Source organism: Chelonia mydas, chromosome 5 (genome assembly GCF_015237465.2).
Source record: "Chelonia mydas isolate rCheMyd1 chromosome 5, rCheMyd1.pri.v2, whole genome shotgun sequence".
Classification (NCBI taxonomy): Eukaryota; Metazoa; Chordata; order Testudines; family Cheloniidae; genus Chelonia; species Chelonia mydas.
Window position 1 is genome coordinate 81158855 of NC_051245.2, and position 19882 is coordinate 81178736.

Below are 19882 nucleotides of genomic sequence, written 5' to 3' on the forward strand. Positions count from 1 at the left end.
AAGCCCCAACATCTCCATTTAACCGTTTAATCTCCAGCATGAACTGGTGTTCATACTGTTATTCTATTGCTATATTTTCTTCTGTATTACTTTGTTCCTCCTTCAGACAGATCTTCAGGGGTGAAATTCTAAAATCTCATTTTAAAATCTGAGAAATAAGATGATCTTATGGTTCGACCATTGGATTGGACTCAGTAGTTCTGGATTCAACACATTTTTAATATTTTTATTTCAGATACAAATACAGTGTAAATAGAAAGCACTCAGAAAGATGTTCAACAGCAAGAGAGAGAAAAACAGGCAAAAAGACAAGCAAAATCAGTGGAAAGCACTATTAGGATAGACTATTGTGTTGCATTAACAGTTGCTTTTCAGAGTGATTTAGGATATTAAGAACTTTAAACCTATATTACTCCTGTGTATAAAATTTGGAATTATTCATGTGCATTCAAATAAAGACCTTTTTTTTTAATGTTTAGATATCATCTTTTGTATGCTCCCTTATCTAGACTGCTTTATAACCTTCTGTTCGAGGTGGTATAGATAAAGAAACTTTCCACTGTATAAAAGACTCCCTCCATTTAGCTGTATGATACTGTTCAAGTGCAGTTTATTGAAAATTCTCTTGTATTGTGACATTGTCCATTTTTGTTCATAAAGTCAACTATATATGATCCATAATGTTGGGTATATGTGACCTGGTACAAGAAGGATTACTGCTTTTCTTAATGTGGAGAGCTGGAAATTAATGGGCAGCATCCACTGAATGGCTGTCACCACCCTTGTGACAGGTATCATGTTCTACTCCATACTTGTAGTTGTTAGATCAGTGTAATGAAAGCTCAGCCTTTTCTCCTTGTTCAGATAGAGCCCAATCTACGAGGAGGGGGGTGCCCTATGCACAGTGCTAAGCAGCTCACTTCCCTTTGAATCCATGGGAACTGAGGATGTACAGGAGGCACTTGGCCGCTTGTAAGATCAGGCTGCTATTGCCATTGCAATGGCCCAATCCTGTGATGCAGTGTGGAGTTAAAGGCTCTCAGAACGTGGACCTAATTTAAGAATCCAGGGCATTTGGGAATTTTGTTGCAGCCCTGACCCTGTGAGATTCTGAGGCACTGAGTGCCCTCAGTTCCTATTGACTTTAATGGGAGTTGAGGGTGTTCAGTACCTCTCAGAATCAAGGTCTTGTAAAGGAGGGAAACAGGCCTGACAAATGCAGGAAGACGATTAAGTCCTTTTTTGAGTATGTTTCATGGGAGCTCCAGTATTCTACAACAGACACCACGTGTCAAATTTTCCTCTCACAGGAGAAGGGAACAGGAGATCCCCACACTGCTGTGGCAGAAAGTAAATACTGCAGCATTTCACATACTCTAAGATGCACTCCGAGCTATTTCCTTGATTTTCAGGTGCCCTGTTAAATATTTTTTTATGAAAACATTTTTACAGAAAGAAGACTGGATGGATATCAGGAAACCACAGGGGTGTCCTGTTGTTTTTCATACAAGTGGAAATTCAAAGGAAAATACTGCATAGGATGAACATAAATGAATAGAGGATTGCAGTGTCATTGTAAACTGTGTTGGTCCCAGGATATTGGAGAGACAAGGTAGGTGATATCTTTTACTGGACCAACTTCTGTTGGTGACAGAGAGAAGCCTTCCCGAGTTCCCAGTCCTGGTACCCCTACTCTCCTGAGTTGTCCCATTGAAGTCAATGGGATCAGAACAGGATTCCAAGACTGCTAATTCCTGAGGATGGGGGCCTGCCCCCTGTTACTGATCCCTTCAGTGCCCTGGCCGCTGTGCCAAGGCCGCCAGAAAGGCTGGGTGGGGGTGGCAGGGTGCCTGAGGCTGTGCAGTCATCCCCCGCGGACCCAGGCCTGGAGAACGGACTCCAGGGGCCAAGGCTGCTCCGCTTTCTGGGCTCCTGCGACCTCACTGTACCCACAATGCCTGGCCGCGGGCGCCCGGGGAGCTCTCCCCGCCGAGCACCGGGCGCTGCAGATCGGGCGCCAGGGGGCGCCCCCAGCCGGCTGCCTGCGCTCTCCCGGGCGCACCCGGGCGGCTCTGGCGGCTGTTTGAAAGTGCGGAGGAGGAGCGGGGCTGCGCACGGGGCTGGCGGGCAGCGGCAGCCCGGCCTCCTTTGTCCCCTCCCCTCCCCTACTCGCCGAGCCGGCAGCGGGTGCAGCAGCCGGGAGCGGAGCGGGCCGGCCTGGGGGGGATCCTTCCCTTCCCGCAGCAGCACCGAGGTCGCCATCTTCGCCTCCCCGTCCCGGCTCCCAGGCAGGGCGACGGAAAATCCCTCCAGCCAGGCGCTGCTCGCGCCGCATCCCTCGCCGCCAGCTCCCTGCCGCGGGCACCCAGCGCCCGCCGCCGCCCGAGAGCCGGGGCAGCCGGGGAGGGGAGTGGGCGCGGCCCCCGCCCGCTCCATGTGATCGCCCGGGCTCAGCAGCTTCCCGCACTGATCTCATCTCCATCCTCCCCAGCGCTGCGGGCACCCGGCGGGAGACGGAGGTGCCGAGGGGAGGCGAGGGGAAGCCAGACAAAGGAGCCGGCGCTGCTGTAGCGGGAGGTGAGTGACTGGGGGGCTTATGGGGCAGAAGGGGCCTAATTTTCGTGCTTCTCCCCCATTTCTATGTAATCCCCTCCTTCGAAAGCCTCCGGCTTCATGTGCACTGGGAGTGGCCTCTTCCCCTCCCCGGAGAGCAGAAAGACACCCTACCCCACCCCCCACCATCAACCCCCCCGCCCCCCAACCCTGCTGCAGGGATGCAGGCTCGCCCAGCCTCCTGCCAGCGAAGAGGGGAGCAGAGCTGGGGCTGGGAGCGCGGGGCTGGCATCCCCATCTGGAAGACTAGTGTGATCTATAGTGCGGGTGTGTTTGTGGGAAACAGACAGCCATACCTGTGTGGACCCCACTGGGCTACGGTGTAATGCACCAGAGCCCGCAGCTCCGTTTTCGTCCCTGGGAAAGTCCTCTGCTCTCCATTCTGTTGTCAGTTCTCTTCCTTCAAAGCCAAAGCAGGGGGAGGGGGAATTCCCACACGCAGGGCAAAAATGAAGGCTCACTATGCAATAGTTCTCGCAGTGTGAAGCAAGTGGGAGCAGACGGCTAAAAAAACTTGGCAAACGTTTGGTGCTTTTGCATAGCCGGTGCTGTTGTCAGTGGCAGGTCAGGTTTCACAGTGGCATGGACCAAAGGTTTTGGGGAAGGGAAGCCGAGTCTCTCTGATCCTACACACAGTGCCGTGCCCGCCCCATGCACTTTTTTTTTTAGTAGGCTGTAAACCCTGCAATTGGATATTAGTAAGCAAAAAAATCTAGGGCTTTCTCTCCCCTCCTCCCTCCAAGCTAATCAGAACATTACCAGAATTAGAGCCTGCACAGCTTGGCTCTTTCTCATGGAGTTAAAGAGAGCAGGAGAGGAAACTCCAATAGGGATTTAGAGCATAAATGTATTATTATTTTTCTCCTCCCCCCCCCCCCCCCCCCCCCCACTTATCTACAGTGATTATAAGGCCAGATTTGCTTCCTTTCCACAATGCTGTAGGCTTCACTGTGAGTAAAGTGATGCTCCTACAGCATGTTAAAAAAATTAGCAGTTAATTCCTTGTTCCTTTTTTGTTGAAGTGGCAGGAAGGACAGTTTCATTTGCTCAAAGATTATTAAAACTGCTGTTTCTGGGGAAAATATGATAATTGAGAGCATTGAGGGGGACAGGCGATGCCTTTAACAGGTTGTTTAATGCAAGTGCTTCTTGAGCTCAAGGACAAAAGGAGGCTTCTTTTTTGCTTTTTTTTCTTGGCATAGAGGGTGTGGTAATGGCACTGTAATGCAGCATTGGTAAGTGAACAGGAGCAGGGCACTGTTGACCGCATATGTGAGGAAAAATATTTGTCGGTTATTGGGTGCTATGGAGTTGTTAATGAGTTAATGGCTGATGTGACAGCTTTTATTTTTAAATAATACAAATTTGAGTAAAATACAAAAATTCACTCTAGGGAAACCTGACTCTATCCACAAGCTGTATGTATGAAATCATTGATGAGTTAGCACCAGCATATCAGAATTATAAGGTAGTGTTGCATACATTAATTTATCTGTCTTTGAATTTAATCCTGTTAATTTCAAAATTCAGTGTTCATAGTACAAAACATCTAAAAAGTCACCTTTTCAAATAAGTAACAAACTCCTGACATGTTTTTAAGTTTATTTTGTGTGACTAACCGTGTGTGAAGAACTTTGGCATAAACTATTGTTTTTCATAGGCTAAAAAAATATAACATTCTGAGGTGAGATTTGTGACTTTGACATCCAGCATGAAATAAGTGTCACACACATTCTTTAATTCATATTGTTTTGAACCAGAGGCTGACTGCTCTTTGGGTGATTTGGGGTAAATGTTAAGGAAAAATGTTTATTTTTATGTTCAGTGAGTAAAAAGATCTTCTAGAAGCAATTAAACCAAAAAACAAACAAACACAAAAAACCCACTATTGGTGCTGTGATAGCTATGTATAGTTTTTTCTGAAAATAAAAACTTAAAGCTAATTTTTAGTGCTGTCTGACAAAGTTTTACTACTTTATCATAGCTTAATGGTTAACTTGATTTAGTAAATTAAAGATATCTTTCTGTGACAGAAAATCTTATGTAATATTTTTAAGCTCTCCATTTACCTTCTGAATCCTAACACAAAGGGCCCGATTCTGTTCTGTTTTATATGGGTATGACTTGAGTAATTCCAATGATTGTAATTGTATTATGTTGGATTTACAACGGTTCAAGTGAGATTAGAATTTTGTCCAATGATTAAGTTTGTCTTTCTAGTTATAATTGCCCATATAATACTATCTTGCTCACGCCCATGTTGCTCTAAGTAGGGAAGAGCTGATTTCTGGTGAAATTCTCTTACAGAACGTTTTATATTATAAAATATCTTTAGGGATTTCATAGTACTAAAAATTGTTGAAGGTAAGCAAGTCATTTTTGAAATGACACCACTTGCATTGTCAATACACCTGTGCAGCTCTTAGTCTGTTCCTGATCTCTTTCAGTTTCTATTGTCATTTCCCTTTTTTCCAAAAAAGGCAACGTTAAAGATTAAGTGTTGAAGAGTGATAAGTCTGGCCCTGATCCTTCAGATACTTATGCAAGTGAATAGTCTCACTGAACTCATTGCTTAGTTCAGTGGGATTTTTCACTTTGCCTAAAGTTGAGCATACGTGTAAACGTTTGAAGGATTGGGGTGTAAACAATCTGTAGTTTTTCTTTTCTTAGGTGCAGTAAGAAATTTAGAAGCAAAGGTTATATTTTTTTCTTGATAATTAAGATGACTTTATTAGTGGTTAGTGCATTTTCTACAGAAGATCAGGTTCCTAACTGTGTTCTTCTAGCTCAGGGGTTCTCAAATTGGGGTTCAGGACCCTCAGGGGGTCACGAAGTTATTACATGGGGGGTCTCGAGCTGTCAGCCTCCACCCCAAACCCCGCTTTGCCTCCAGCATTTATAATGGTGTTAAATATATTTTAAAGTGTTTTTAATTTATAAGCGGGGGGCGGGGTGTTGCACTCAGGGGCTTGCTATGTGAAAGGGGTCACTAGGACAAAAGTTTGAGAACCAAGGTTCTAGCTTTTCTCTCTGAGTAGTAATGGAGTCATTCCTACAACAAAGAATTCATTTGTGGTTGTTTTATTTGCTTCAAGAAACTTCATGACATTGTTGATACCAAAGATCTGTAGATCAGGAATTATAAAATTAGCTTTAGCAAGTATTTTTATAACCTGTTGTTGCACTGATTAGTGAAGAATAGAGGAAGCTGTAGAGTCATTACATATAATTTGTTAGTCCATGCCTGAACCTCCTACAGCTTTATGCTATCAAAGTAGAGATAGGTGAGACTCAGAGTTCTAAATCTACTGGCTATTTTTATATTATATAACAAGAAAAAAACAACTTGTCTTGAAGCATGCCATTAATTCTGACCCCGAGTGCTTGTCAAAGTTCTACAGTAGCTGGCTTTGTAATGATTTGAGGAAAGCTTGCAAAGGGTATGGCTTCTCATGATAGAAAAAGGCGGCAGGAGCCTTTTCAACATCTTGTCTTGGTTCCTGTTGTCCAAAATAATAAGTTGATTGATTTTAGCAGGGGAAAGGGAAAAAATAGTACAAAGGGGAAAACTGCAGCAGAGTGTTCTAAGTGCCTTTTTTTTTTTTTTAATTAAACATTTCGTGGTGGGGTTGTCGGGGTTTTTTGCTGTCAGAACAGGCAGTGTAATGATAGATCCTGAGTAATATAGTGGTGACAAGAAACAATCCAATGTCACTTGGGGGCTTTACAGGAGTAAGAAATGCTTGGCACATTCTTGTTCAGCAAGAACTGTATTAGACACTAACACTATTAAGTCTTTAGTGGGGAAAACTAGATTGTGATGAAGAAATGTTAACCACCAGTCACTGTCAAAATTAATTGTTTGTCCACTAGGGTGAGGTTATGATCCAGTGTGATGCCAGAGAACATGACTGACTTTTTAGAATTCTGTGTATGCTTCTGTTGTCCGTAGCTTTTGGCTGGTTCACACAAACTTTTTTTTCTAGTTTTTGTTTGTTTTTTTACTAGAATTCTAAGTCAAATATAATTCAGCTTTAGGTTCCCCCTAATAACTATTAGATCAATAATATAGTTTCTGTTCTATTCTATTCTATTCTCTGATGTAATTTTTTCCCTGGAAGAACGAGTTTAAAAACTTCTCCATTTAAAACAAGATTTTGACATTATTGCTTTGGTTCATTAAATGTGATTTAATACATCAACCCTGCAAATGAGGCATGAAGTTTATATGGTTGATGCACATCTATTAATTTATACCAAGTTTTGAAAAGTTATCACTGACATAAAACTTCTCTCTGGACGTATCTGTAATTGCTTGATATTACATGCAAATCTCTCTGTTATTCAGCCCTTAAGTTTCATTTTTGGGTGAATTAGAGCCATCATAGTGTGGCCAGCGTTATGTACTTTCCTGCACAGCTCTGACAAATGCCTGTCATGATGATTTTTTTTTTTGTAGTAGTAGTAGTTTGTGTGTGCAAATATTCCCCTGAACTCCAGTTGATATGGTGAAGCTCATGTTATGTATGACTCCAATTGGACTGAATTTGGTGGTCTCATATTTATCTTCAAGTGATCCTTTGACCACATCACAAAATCAACCATGGAACTTCTCATCATACTTGACAGCTCAAGTTCAGGAATCCAATAGCAGATTAGGTTTGCAATTCAGTGGCCCATGGAGAATGTTAGTGCAACACATACTTGCACAAGGTCTGGTTCAAACTAGAACTACTGACTGTTTTCTTATATAGGCACACATCTGGATGGCGTGGTAAGCTAATGATCTGTGGTCACCTTCTTAGCTCTGCATATCTATATCTCTCTTTAAACATCTTTGGTTTTCAGCAGGCGATCAGATATTATGGGGAAGAGGACCATGTGTAGGTCAACATGGCCCCTTTTTCAGGGTTTGCTAGTGCCTCATCTCATCACATTCATATCAAATACTTGCTGACACTTCTGTTTTGGTAACTTTTCATGACTCTCCCATTTCTCTTCATGGTGGTCTGTTTTCTTCTCTTAATAAAATAAATGTTTAACTCAAAACAACTAAGCTATCTTAAAAAAATTAAGAGCTCCGTCACTGATGTGATAATGTTAGGGTTGCTTTGATACTTTCTAAATGAAGGTTTCTCTGACTTCATGTTAATAAATGTAGTGGACGTTGTAGAAACTTGATGCCGACTTTCCTGATAAGTACTCTGACTACCACCTATGCCTTTAGAACAATGTGTCAGTTTTAAATCAGAATGCTTGTGCTTCACAATTCTGAAGGCTTGTTTGGAAGAGTTAATATGAGCCCTTCTCTGTTAGCTCAGTCCTCTTAATATCACAGACATCTTGCTTCCTGACGGTCTCTGAAGTGCCCTAAGGCTAATGCTAGCAGCATCGTATACACTTCAAATATGCCATCTTTAGCAGTGCCACAGACAGTTGTTTTTTTTTTCCCTGTAAATACTGGATTAGCCTGTAAAAAGCAATCATGGAGAGGCTTCTTAGAAATGAATTAAGTAAACACATCAGCTGTGATGGAGAACAAGAAGGTATTCTCCCCACCACCTGCTTTCCTCTTCCCATACACTCCATTCTTTGAGGATGTAAAAATCTTCCTGCTGTAATTGGTTTTTTAGAGATCAGTGTTGGTGAAAATGAATCTGTGGAGTCATTTTTTTGTCACACTGGTGAAGCATCAGTCGGTCTTCAAGCAGTGATGCTTACTGCTAAATCTTTTTTTTTTTTTTTTTTTTTTTTTTTTTCAGAGCTTGCTGTCTGAGCAGAAAGCCATCCTAAATGTTCTGTGTCTCAGGTCAACCTCCAGCTTAGTTTAATTTTCACCTGTGTGACTCCCCATTCTAGAACCTATGCACCCAAAAGCATATAGGAATGTAACCTAATAGGAGGAATGGTGACTCTTGAGGTCACCTGTAGACTATTTTAGGGATACAAGGTCTAGCACAAAAGTTAAACATAGCACATCTTATTTGGGAAGCCTTTGCCTCTGAAAAGTGTATAATTCAAAAACTGAAATACAACAATCTTACCATTCTTCTGGCAGATCTGATATTTTGCTTCTGCATGTTATTCTGACAAAATTATGTACTGATTTAGATTTTTAATAATGACCACATGCAAATTGTTGCGACAGTACAAAAAACAAGCACAAATATGAGACCAAAATTGATTAGCTTTTTCTGGCGATAACAGTGGTACGTGGTTATTCAAATTATGAAATACCTTCGTTTTTTAAAAAGAGAAAAACCAAAATCAGATCAGAGTAATATTACAGTTTTGGTCCTTGAGTCTTTATGAGCTTCACACATGCTTTTGTGCTGCAGTCTGTGGTTACTTCTAAGCTGAGAGGGCTCTACCAAACCTTTAGGACACTTCACTAGTTATCTCCTTAAAAATATATCCAGGCACCATGGCAACAATTGGATTTGGATTTCCAGAGGTGAAAGCACAATAATTAATGTACTAAGTGATCTAGTCCCCTAAATATTTGTCAGTTAAATCAGTCTATTGCTAGTCTTTACATGTGTCAGCTGTGATTTAAAACAAGCTGGAATTCTCCTCCCCCACACCCCAGATATATACTTTGTCCTTTGAGGATGTAAAAACTTGCCAGCTGTAAGTGGCTTTCTGAAGTACAGTGGTTCTGAAAATGGATCTGTGGAGTTTGTTTTTTGTCACAGTAGAGTAAAACATTCATCTTCAAGCAGCGATGCTTATGGCTAGCCATGAACCAGTCAAAATCTTCTCAAAGTTTCTCAGGGGATTTTAACCAGCTAAAAGCACTTGTCTGCATCATGCACAACTGCTTGGTGTCTTTTTTCCTTGGGTGAGCAGTGAGGGCTTTAAGCAGGGGGAGAGATTGGGGAAATAAAGACCTTGGATACAAAATGGAAGCAGGATAGCCATAATCAAGTAACTGCACCCACCATATTAAAACAAGCTTATGTTAACTGTATCTCTCTTCACTCTGTTCTGTGTTACTGTTTTCACATTCCTTACTGCAATTATAACTGCTGGAGAGTAAGGACTGATAAATTGGAAGTGTGTCCCATGAGCGGGTTTATTTTTGGGGCTTGCAGTATATTTGTAGCTAGCGTAGAGGTTGATACTCCAACAGGAGTAGAAGTATTCAGTTAATTAGCCACCCTTCTTGGAGGCACAATTAAATGAGTGCTGACATACTTGGAGCATTTTACTTTATCTTCCTCTGTACAGTTGGCAGAGTAACAGAGATATTTGGTTATGCATAAGGGTCCATCCACATGTTTCCCTCTGGTAAGATTAGAGCCGTAATTAGTGATCTACCTTCTGAAAAAATTACCACAATATATTAACTTCCTTTTATTATTCCATATTGTTTTATTGGTAACAGAATTCCCAGTCCCTGTCCCAAACCTTCCTAGCACTCATTGATCAGTAATTCATATCTGTTTTCTTTTTGGCATTTTGTGATTATGACATATCCCCAAGGATACCACTTGCTATAGAGTGCTACTAGGAGAAGGCAAGATGAAATCACCCAGGTTGGCTGAGGTAGCTAGATAGTGGTACAATACTAGGGCTCTGCTTGGATTCAAACTTACATTACAAATATAACAATAACATAATAATTTAATAAAAAACCCCAATAGGGAACCAGAAAGCAGATGTGAAAATCAGAAGCCCAGAGAACACTCTGAGAAAGAGGAAATTCTTTCTCTAGGCCTTAGTATACCTTTAATATAGATTTTAAATGTTCTTTGCAATATTCAAAATACTCTTTATTTTAGATTTAGATTTAGATTTAAGGTGATCAGTGAATGGTTCATACATTGGCTAATATATGGCCCACTTCCTTTTAATACTGAAATGTAGACTGTAGAGATTACAGGTCTCAGCATCCAGTGCTTCCTCTTTATTCAAACATCCTCCTGCTGCTGCCTGCTCTAGCTATTGATTTTGGCTATCTGGCTACTGTCAAGTTGCCAATGTGGTCCTTGGTTGGGCAGTTTTGTCCTACTCCTTATGGTTTAAGCTGTATCTGAGCTGAAATGGAAATAAATATTAAATGTTTGCTCAGACTAATTGTGTATAGTGATGTTCTTGCACTGTAGAAGAATTATTGTCTGAAAAATACTGATTCATTCTTATGATAATATTTGGAAAAAACTTCATATAAGCAATTTGAGTTGAGGCTTCTCATATCTTAAGATGAAACCTAATGATAAAAATTATATCTAATTATCTCTCTTCCCAGCCAAGTACTTGTAGTAGTTTAAAAAGCAAGTAGGGATAACATTTCTAATTATCTAGTAACTGTTTAGATCAGAACAAAGAACCATTTGTTCCATGTGTGTCTAAAACAGGGTCCAAAGACAGAAAGCAATTTGTGTATTGAATAACTGATTAGCACACACTGCACCTTCATTTGCTAAGCATTTCAGTGTTTTATATTTTTTTAACAAGGCATTGCTTGAAGAAATATTTACACTTTTTAAAATGGTTCTCAGCTTGCATTTGCTTTGAACTTTACAGAAAGCAAGCACTATATCCATAACAAGTCAAATCTGTAAACTGTATGAAGCCTTTAACAAAGTAGAAAATGTGGTGTCACAGAAATCTTAATTGCCCAGTTTCAGAGGTAAGTGTGTTGTACTATATTTTGAGTGAAATCTGCAATTTCTGACCAAGCTAGCTATAGTTATCTCAGAAACTGTTAGAACTTCCTGGGTTTTAATTTATAGACTTGCCTTTTTGTGCATGTTGTTTTATCAAAATAATTCTTTCCTTTCTCTTTTGCTTGTCTTTGATGTTTGATGTCACTTTTCTAGTAAGTGCTCCCTCCCTCCCCCCCCCCCCCCCCCCCGCTTGTTTTTGACACCAGGTTTTGGGGCAGATTAAGTCTTGCACAATGGCAGCACTTAAGTCAAATGGAACTAACTTCCTTGTCAAAACCTTTGGGCTGTTAAATGTTGAATTATTCCATGTGGGACACTGTTATTTATATGGGTTACTTTATCTGCCAGCATATATCCAATAACTTCTTGCACTAATTGATAACATTCTCTCTCTCTGTCTCTCTCTCTCGGCATTATGTGATACAGCTACTGTCTGGCAGGCACCACTTGCTAAAGGAGTGGCTCCTTTTTATATGTATTCCAAATACAGCTTTTTCATACAACTTTACACTCTGCTGACTAGTATGGTCCATTTCCCTCAATTAACTGTGTGAGAGAGTGGAATCTTACAGAGCTGAAGGGTGACAAGGTGGATGAGGTAATACATTTTAGATATTTACATATCTTTTAGATGTAGCATGTCAGTCCTTTTCCAACATTGTGCTAATCTGAGTTCTTAGCAAAAATATTTTATATCCCGTGAAACATTAAAAATGTGGCAGTACGAAAAATCTGTATTTTGGGGGTAAAGAATGGTCTTCAGTACTTCAATACTGGAAACAGATTGCATGGTCCAGAATGGAATTAATGCCTCCGGCAGAGGGAAAACGCAGTGTTTCACTTAGTAGTTCATCTGAGATGATTTGAGGGCAACACTTGATACTGACCTGTAACTGACCAAAATGTAGATTCAAGTACTGTACATATTTGCTGAAATTACCTATAACTAGATGTTTTTAAACAATCATATTTAGCTCTGATATTTCCTGCAAATACTGTTCAGTGTATAATACTCAAGTATACATTAATGTATGCATGTGGTGTCTTGATATCAGTATTGCTTATTACTGGATACAGACAACAACATTTATGTTTCTGTTAGGGTGTGGTTCCAGTAAGACACCATAAACATTGGAGAGGTCTGTGGGGTGGTAGAAGAATCTATAGGTCAGTAACTGTAGTCACTATTTAAATTTTATTTTTTTTAATTACATTTTAAGACAGAGTGTTCAGGCGATGCACTCCTTCTCTGAATCTGCATCAAGGTGGATTTGATTTAAATCAAATTAATGATTTAAATCATGATTTAAATCACTAGTCAGGAAGACTCAATTTAATCATGGATTTCTACATAAAAGTGCATTCTTCTTGGTTGTTATAACCTTAATACATATTCTTCACAACTCAGAGATGGATGTAGGTTTCATTTTTAGAAGGTACACGCTATACATTTTTAAAGTGATTTATTTTGAAAACTTTTCCGATTAGTTTTACAGCTATATCAGAAAATGAATGATTGGTTATTTCATTTACCAAAGGTAATTGTTGAAGCAGCTATTTATGAAGTCACTGGGAGGTGAACTATCTCCAATTCAACAGGTTAATCATTAATATTTGGGGGATTTTCTTGCCAAGCTGTATTAGGAGTAGAACATCACCAGACAGACATTTACATTGTTTTATTTAACTAAAACAACAATGTTATGTAGTCTGGATTTTTTTTCTTCAACAGCAAACATAATATTTTAACAAAAGAAGCGCATGAATTTTTGAATTTAGTTAAACATTCAAGATTTTTAAAATAAGGTTTGTTTTTGTTAAAATTGTTTTTAACTAAAATAGCTAAATGAAATATTTAAAAAAACCCACAAAAATTTAATAGACTGTGTCAGCCAGGTCAACATGAGAAACTTAAAATATTGGCTTCTGCAGCTAACTCAGTTGTCTTCACCTTCATTTTCCTGTTGGTTCATAATCTGGAAAAGAAAAACAAGCTTTCCTGCTTTTTCAGGTCCCAAATGATTTCTCAATTTGGAATGATTTAGTTCAAAGGAAGAAAATATTCTTTCTACACCAGCAGAAGAAGCTACTGCTGTTAAAAGTGAGATTATCACTTCAGCAGTCTCTGAATCCAAGTGCTTAAGTGACTTCCACCAGGTCACTGGTGTGACTTTCTTTAAAACTTTGTCAGCAAACATATATTTCTTGAATGGTTCACCCTTAGCTCTGAAGTTTATTATAGTTGGCATTATGGAGGAATGATTGCTGGATGTCCATGTCATAGCCAGCTCCTCTTCTTCAGCAGTTATGGTTTGACCCTGGTACCGAGTATTGAGAATATTTGCAAGAAAATGAGCTGGAGATAGTGCTTGTCCCATTTGTTTTTTTTAATGCTTGTCATTTAATTCTGTAATTGCATATTTTTCTTTTTAAGATCTCACTCAGTTCCTTCCAAATTTCAACAGCGTCATCAATAAAGCAGCTATTTCCCAGCATTTTGTTTAAGGCTACAGAAATAGGTTTCAGAATACTCAGCATGTGTTTAATATTTCTCTTAAGCCCAATGTTGAGAACTTTGGCTGTGACAGTGCCATCTATTTGTTCACAATTTTGTTCACAAACTGTCATCAGATTAGGCCACTTCTTCAGTCTACTACTGAGTTCCATTGCACGTCTTGTGGGAGAGTTAGCTTGGTTCCTCCCACTTTTTTTCAGAGCAGCTGCTGCAAAGTGGTTGTTATGGAAGTATTTTGCAATTTCAGCAACATTAGCCTTTATTTCTGGAACACAGACGTCTTTGGCTAGGAGGTGCATCAAACAAGCACTGCAACCATATGTTGTTAGCTTGGGACTCTCTTCTGAATAATTTCTTCTCATCTTGAGTACATTTTCAGCATGGTCTATGACCAAGCTGTGTAGTAGACATTTGAATTTTTTTTCACAGTTTGTCATAGCTTCTGCTGCTACTTCTTGTAAGTATTCTGCTATGTGTGCATTTCCTGATGTATCAATTGTTTCTGTAAGGAAGACATTCCCTTCTTCTGTTGTCACACAAGCACATACAACAGGATCATTGTGGACATTGCTCCACCCATCAAGACTCAGGTTAACAATTTTACCTTCTAGACCTTTTGCACACTGCTCAATTTCTTTCATACACTTTATCCAGCAATTTGCCTGCAACATCTCCTTTATTGGGTGGACTGTATCCTGGTCTTCATGACTGAACCATGTTAATGAAGTGTGGGTTCTCAATATATGGAAAGGAGAGTTTGTTGCATAAACAAACGGGGCAGTTTTTTCATCAATTACCTCTTTTCGTAATCTGCTGGTTCTAAACACAAATTTATCTTTGGAAGTTTCTGGATGATGGAGATTTTTTTTTCTTTTTGCTACAGGTGATGTACTGTGGCTATGTGACATACATGATGAGAGTGAAACACTATCATTGACAGATAACTCTGAAACTGTAGAAAATGATGGTGATCTTGAAGCTGGATAGTCTTCAGAATCCTATATGTTGAGGATGGATTCTCCTAAACAATTAAGTCAGTGCAATTATTTAATTATTATTACCATACTTCTCATTTAGTATTACTCCATTGCATTCACTGACACTCGGTACTACTTTAAACGTGAAATTGTAAAAGGAAGATCTGCCTATTTCAGCTGTTTATTGTTTATTACAGCTGCACCTAAAATGATGGAGTTACCATAGAGTAACAACTATATTTTTTGCTCAAACATGAGAATTCAATAATAGTCCAGAAGGAAGACAGGCAGTCCTTAAGAAAAAAGTATGAAATAAAGTTTACCAACATGAAGATCCTGCATGTTCAGACATGTTCCTTTCATCATCTTCAACGTAGCTTCCTCCTGAGAAGGGACACTTCTCATGATGTTTTTTCATTTAGGCAACCAGGCCTTGCATTTCTTTGTTGCACTGTTTTTATTGTGCACGCAAGCCTGTCTTACCCACTGGTAGAGGAACTTCATTAAAATATTCCCAAACTGGTTCTCTCTTACGGTCTGCTGCCATTATAGGTTTTTAACTTCTAATGAAAGAATGGTAAGGTAGCTCTCAAATCAATGAAGGCTACACTCAGAAAGACCTCAAGACTTCTGGAATATGCTGCTCAAACAGTTTCACTTTTGTTTCTACTGCCTGTCCCTCCCTTCTCACATTTATCTTGAGACTTCTTCTCCTTATCCAAATCTATTCCGCCCCCAACAATCTTCTATTCATTGAACTTTTTGAAACTTTGCGCTTTTAGAGAGAGGTAAGGGATTGACTCTGTGTACACAAATCTGCAGAGGGACAATAGGGTTGAGATCTGTTATTTCTCACCTCTATATATTATTTTCTTTCTTTCTTTATTTTTTGCTGTTAACAAGCATGTTATCTCTGGACACACAAATCCACAGTTTGAGAACTGCAAAACTAAGCATCTCTGATGGTATCTTCCAGACTGAGCACTGAGTCCCATTGGGTAGCTACAAAGATTAACCTAAATCTATACAGAAGCCCCTGGAACCCCATAAGATTGGGTCCCTAATCCATGAACTATTGGAACTCATTGACAAAACGTTTCTTAAACATTACATGAATATATTGTCTCATACTATAGAATTAGAATTTATAATCTCTATTCCATGAAGAGATATCTTTGAGCTATAATGCATCTTAATTAGGTTTTTTCCTCAAAAAGCATTTTATCAAAAAAAATCCTATTTAAATAAAAAAAATCCGATTTAAATCAAAAACCGATTTTTTTGATTTTTTTAAATTGATTTTTATCCACCCTGATCTGCGTGTGGCATGGACTTTTTCAATAGTACAAACAGGGCCTGCTATGTTTCATCAGGTTCCTTTATTTCAATATTAAAATATTATTATGGCCTTACTCTGTTTATAGAGATAAAACTCGGTTGCCCCTGGCTTCATTAACGTGATTGTCATTTGCTACAAGGCAGAAGTAAAACAGCTGTCTTGTAGCAGGTAAAGCTTCTAATATTAGGGCAAGTTAGTGGATTTAAGCCTGCATTGAGATGGATTTGGAGGGGTTGTAGGTCAGTACCACTGCTTAATTTTATTGGCTGCAGGGTGAGCTCACCAGGCCCTGGTTCACAGTTGTGCCATTGGACCTGACTACTGGACAAGAATGCTAAGAAATTAGGACTCCGAGAAAACCCTATACCCCTCACACCTACCCTCCTGAACATGCAGGCACAATCTTGTCTTAGTATCTAAGATTTCAGTGCACAGTTTTTCTTCCATAGTCCTTCCCCACCAACTGCCATTGACTTAAATGGGACAACTCACATGCTTAAGTACCTCTGGTGAAATCCTAGCCAAATTGAAGTAGATGGCAAATTCCCATTGACTTCAGCCCTTAATTCTAACTTCATTGGGACAATGCACATGCATAAAGTTAAACATATGTAAATGTTTGCAAGATGCAGAGCCTTATTTGATGCAATGTTGTTAGCAATAAGAGAAAATGTGGAGTATTATACACAGGCAGATTCATGATCTATACTCTATGGCAGGGTGGATGGATATTCTAGATCCTTCCCTTCCCCTTCCCCACCTTCTACTTGTTGCCATGGCATGGCATGACAGTTTTAGTAAGGTATGAAACAGTTCACTTGCCTGCCTTGGGTGGTCCCAAACGGTATCCTTCATGTGATGTGACCTCACGTGTATGGTGCATGTGAGGTCATGCTGTGTGGTCCTCAGGGGGCCAGATAGAATTGTCCTGCAAGTCAGATCTGGCCTTCAGATCACCAGGAGGACAATGCACAGCCAGTGAGGCCTTGCATACATAGCTGGCAGGCCACTGGCTTGTTGTCTATCTTTATTTCCGGCAAAGTACAAAATGCAGAGGAAGAATGTTCCATGGAACTCGCAACCTAGACAGACAACTTACAATTCAAACAAATGTATTTATCTGGTTAAAGACTGTGCCAACAAAGCAACACATTCAGACGATTAGATAGCCTTGTTGTTTTGGCGTTGAGCAAAGTAATATTATTTGGAAGTTCCAATAATTGTGTAACTGGAAAGGTGGGGTAGAGGATTGCTTATGCTCAGGTAGGTCAAATTTAAAAGATATTTTAATCAGTGTGTTCTGTCCTAGGACAATATTTATCAAATGTTTGTGACTCATATTGTGTCTTTAAATGTAACCTAATTTGTATTCACATCTAGCCAAAGATACTAAGGGCATTTTAGATACAGTGCTACTCCAAAATTCCAGGCAACAAATGTTGTACATCACCATGGTAATGTTTGTGTGGGAAGCGGAGTTTATTATATTACATGTGTTCACTGCCACTAGGAACTGTCAGTTCTTTGAAGTATGTGGCTCTTTGGGCTTAATTAATAATATGATGCAGCCAATGCTGCTAATGGCCTACAAAAACCAAACCTCTGTATCTGATTTATTGTGACCTGGCAGCTAATCTGCTCACAAAATCAAAGAGATGAGAGTATTGGTCGGCATTTTTTCTTATTTGGACAATGGCATATCAAAACTTAGTGAGACTGGTAAACAAGTCTTCTGTTTACTGCAGCTCTAAGAACAGCGTAGAGAGGTCTAAGACACCTTGGCATAGAAAAGGATGTCTTTAAAACTGGAGCTGCATATTAAAAAGGCTACAGTTGTAGTAGCAGCTCATCATCTGTTGAAATCCTGCCAGGTCACACCCTGAAATGTTTTAGATTTTTGCTTTGTAGGTATGTCGAGAAACTTTATGCGCACTATCATTGCATTGAATATGGAATGAATCCTGAATCACCAGTTCTATGCTCTCTCTTCCCCCCCACCACCGTTTTTGTTCTCCAGTTTCTAGCAATGGTGAATGTTTTACCCACTATATCATCTACCTATGTTGCTGACATCAGCTTGTCTCTATTAGTACTCCATGAGTGAGAAATTTTAAGGGGGGGATTGGGGGTGGGAAGGAGCCTTGAGAACCTTGCTGTTGAACTAAGTGGAAAAACTTCTCTTCATTTAGTGAATACTGTGTGTGTCAGTGAAAGCAGAATGTATGTTATGTTTTTAAAATAATAAAAATTAATCTGAAACCCCAAAATGAGTCTAAGAAATAATTGCAGTTTTAATATTAAAAGTAGCTTATCTTTTTGTAGAGGTTGGGCTAGCCTTTCATACTGGTTCAAATCCAGACTATATTTTATTGACTTGCATATTGGGTGGCCTGAGAGAATGTGTAGGGAGTCCCAGTCCATTTCTTATTTGATAGGTAATCACATTTCAAAACAACAAATATGTTGAATTTTTGTAGCCAGTCTCATTGGAGGGGCAAGAACAAACTGGGTTGTTGATCCCCTAGAAGGAGTCTCAGCATATCAGGATTCAGTGCCCCGCCAATGTGCTTTGTAGCAGAGCTTCCAGCACTGCTTACAAATCTGGATAATTTTTGTGTGTGTTAAGTGTCAGTCTTCGCTCTTAAGGTTCTGAATTTGGTATCTGTCAAACTTGCACATCAAATTTTCTGGAAGTTGTTTTATTAGCTGCAGAGCCATTTGAGCAACAGTATGCATTAAACTCACAGTTTGGTGCGTTTTTGGTAGAGGTTTTCCATTTGTTTTAGTTGCTTGCAGTGCATCATGTTGTTAAAATGGTTTTCCTTCATTTGAAAAAAAAATGGAGCTCATTTATTGCTTACAAAATTAAATCTGTCCTCCATGAGAGTAAATTTGGAAAAGTGGTGACTATGAAAGGCTTTATCTCATGAAAACAGGTTGCAGTTCTTGGAAGCTGTGAATCTGTTCATGCAATGGAGCAATTTTTTAGCTACTGATTTATTAAAGACCACATCATACACTTGTTGTGTGATGAGTCGGTTTAGTTATCACATATTAGATGTATCCTATTCTTGCTGATTTTTTGTTAAAGGACATAACTTTATTATTTTTACTTTCAATATTGATTTGTTTTTAAAACCATGTGGTGCTCCTGTTTCTTCACATATGTTGAGACTCCTCAAATATATTGAATCCTGAGCACCTGTCAGTTCTAACATGTGCAAGTTCTGTATTAGAACCGAGGCTTTGTTTGGACATTTGTGTAATTTGAAGCAGACATGCTGGGGTTTATTTGAACTACATGCTGATGCTTAATTTTAATTGATTTTAGTTTCTTAGGTCAAATAGGAATGAACATTCATGAGTTAATGTAGGCTTTGCCCAAATCTGATCCTCTTCCAGGTAAAGTTGATACATTAGAAAACAGGTTTCTAAATGACAGAGTAATAGAGTTCTGAGAGGATCCTTCTAAATGCAACAAAATTGCTTTAAAAATGTTACATATTATTTCACCAAAACAGTGGGCGGGGGAGAGTAGGAAATTAAAGAGCCTTCTTTACCCTTTAGGCACAACAGGATGAGATGGGCCCTGCAGCACTGATGTAAGATTAAAGCCTGTTTTTAAATTGCTGAAATATCTTTGCACAGCAGAGTGAGCTAAGAAAGGACTGTCAGCCCTCATTTTGAGTTTCCTTTTTTGTCATTTAAGGTCAAATGCTTTTACAAGTAGGGTAGCGCACACACTGGATTTGTGCAGTGTAAAAAC

General features: G+C 39.5%; 1 protein-coding gene and 1 long non-coding RNA gene across 2 annotated transcripts in view; one reads left to right on the plus strand and one right to left on the minus strand.

Moving 5' to 3' along the window:
• The window catches only part of LOC122465810, a 44647-nt gene extending 41421 nt beyond the window's left edge, over nt 1-3226 (minus strand). The window contains exon 1 of the long non-coding RNA XR_006290879.1: nt 2910-3226. This is a non-coding gene — a long non-coding RNA (uncharacterized LOC122465810). The remainder of the gene's footprint in view (nt 1-2909) is intronic.
• Nucleotides 2071-19882, plus strand: part of CDC42SE2 (CDC42 small effector 2) — a 120373-nt gene continuing 102561 nt past the window's right edge. The window contains exon 1 of the mRNA XM_037901661.2: nt 2071-2577. The gene's annotated coding sequence lies outside the window, so the exon portion shown is untranslated. The remainder of the gene's footprint in view (nt 2578-19882) is intronic.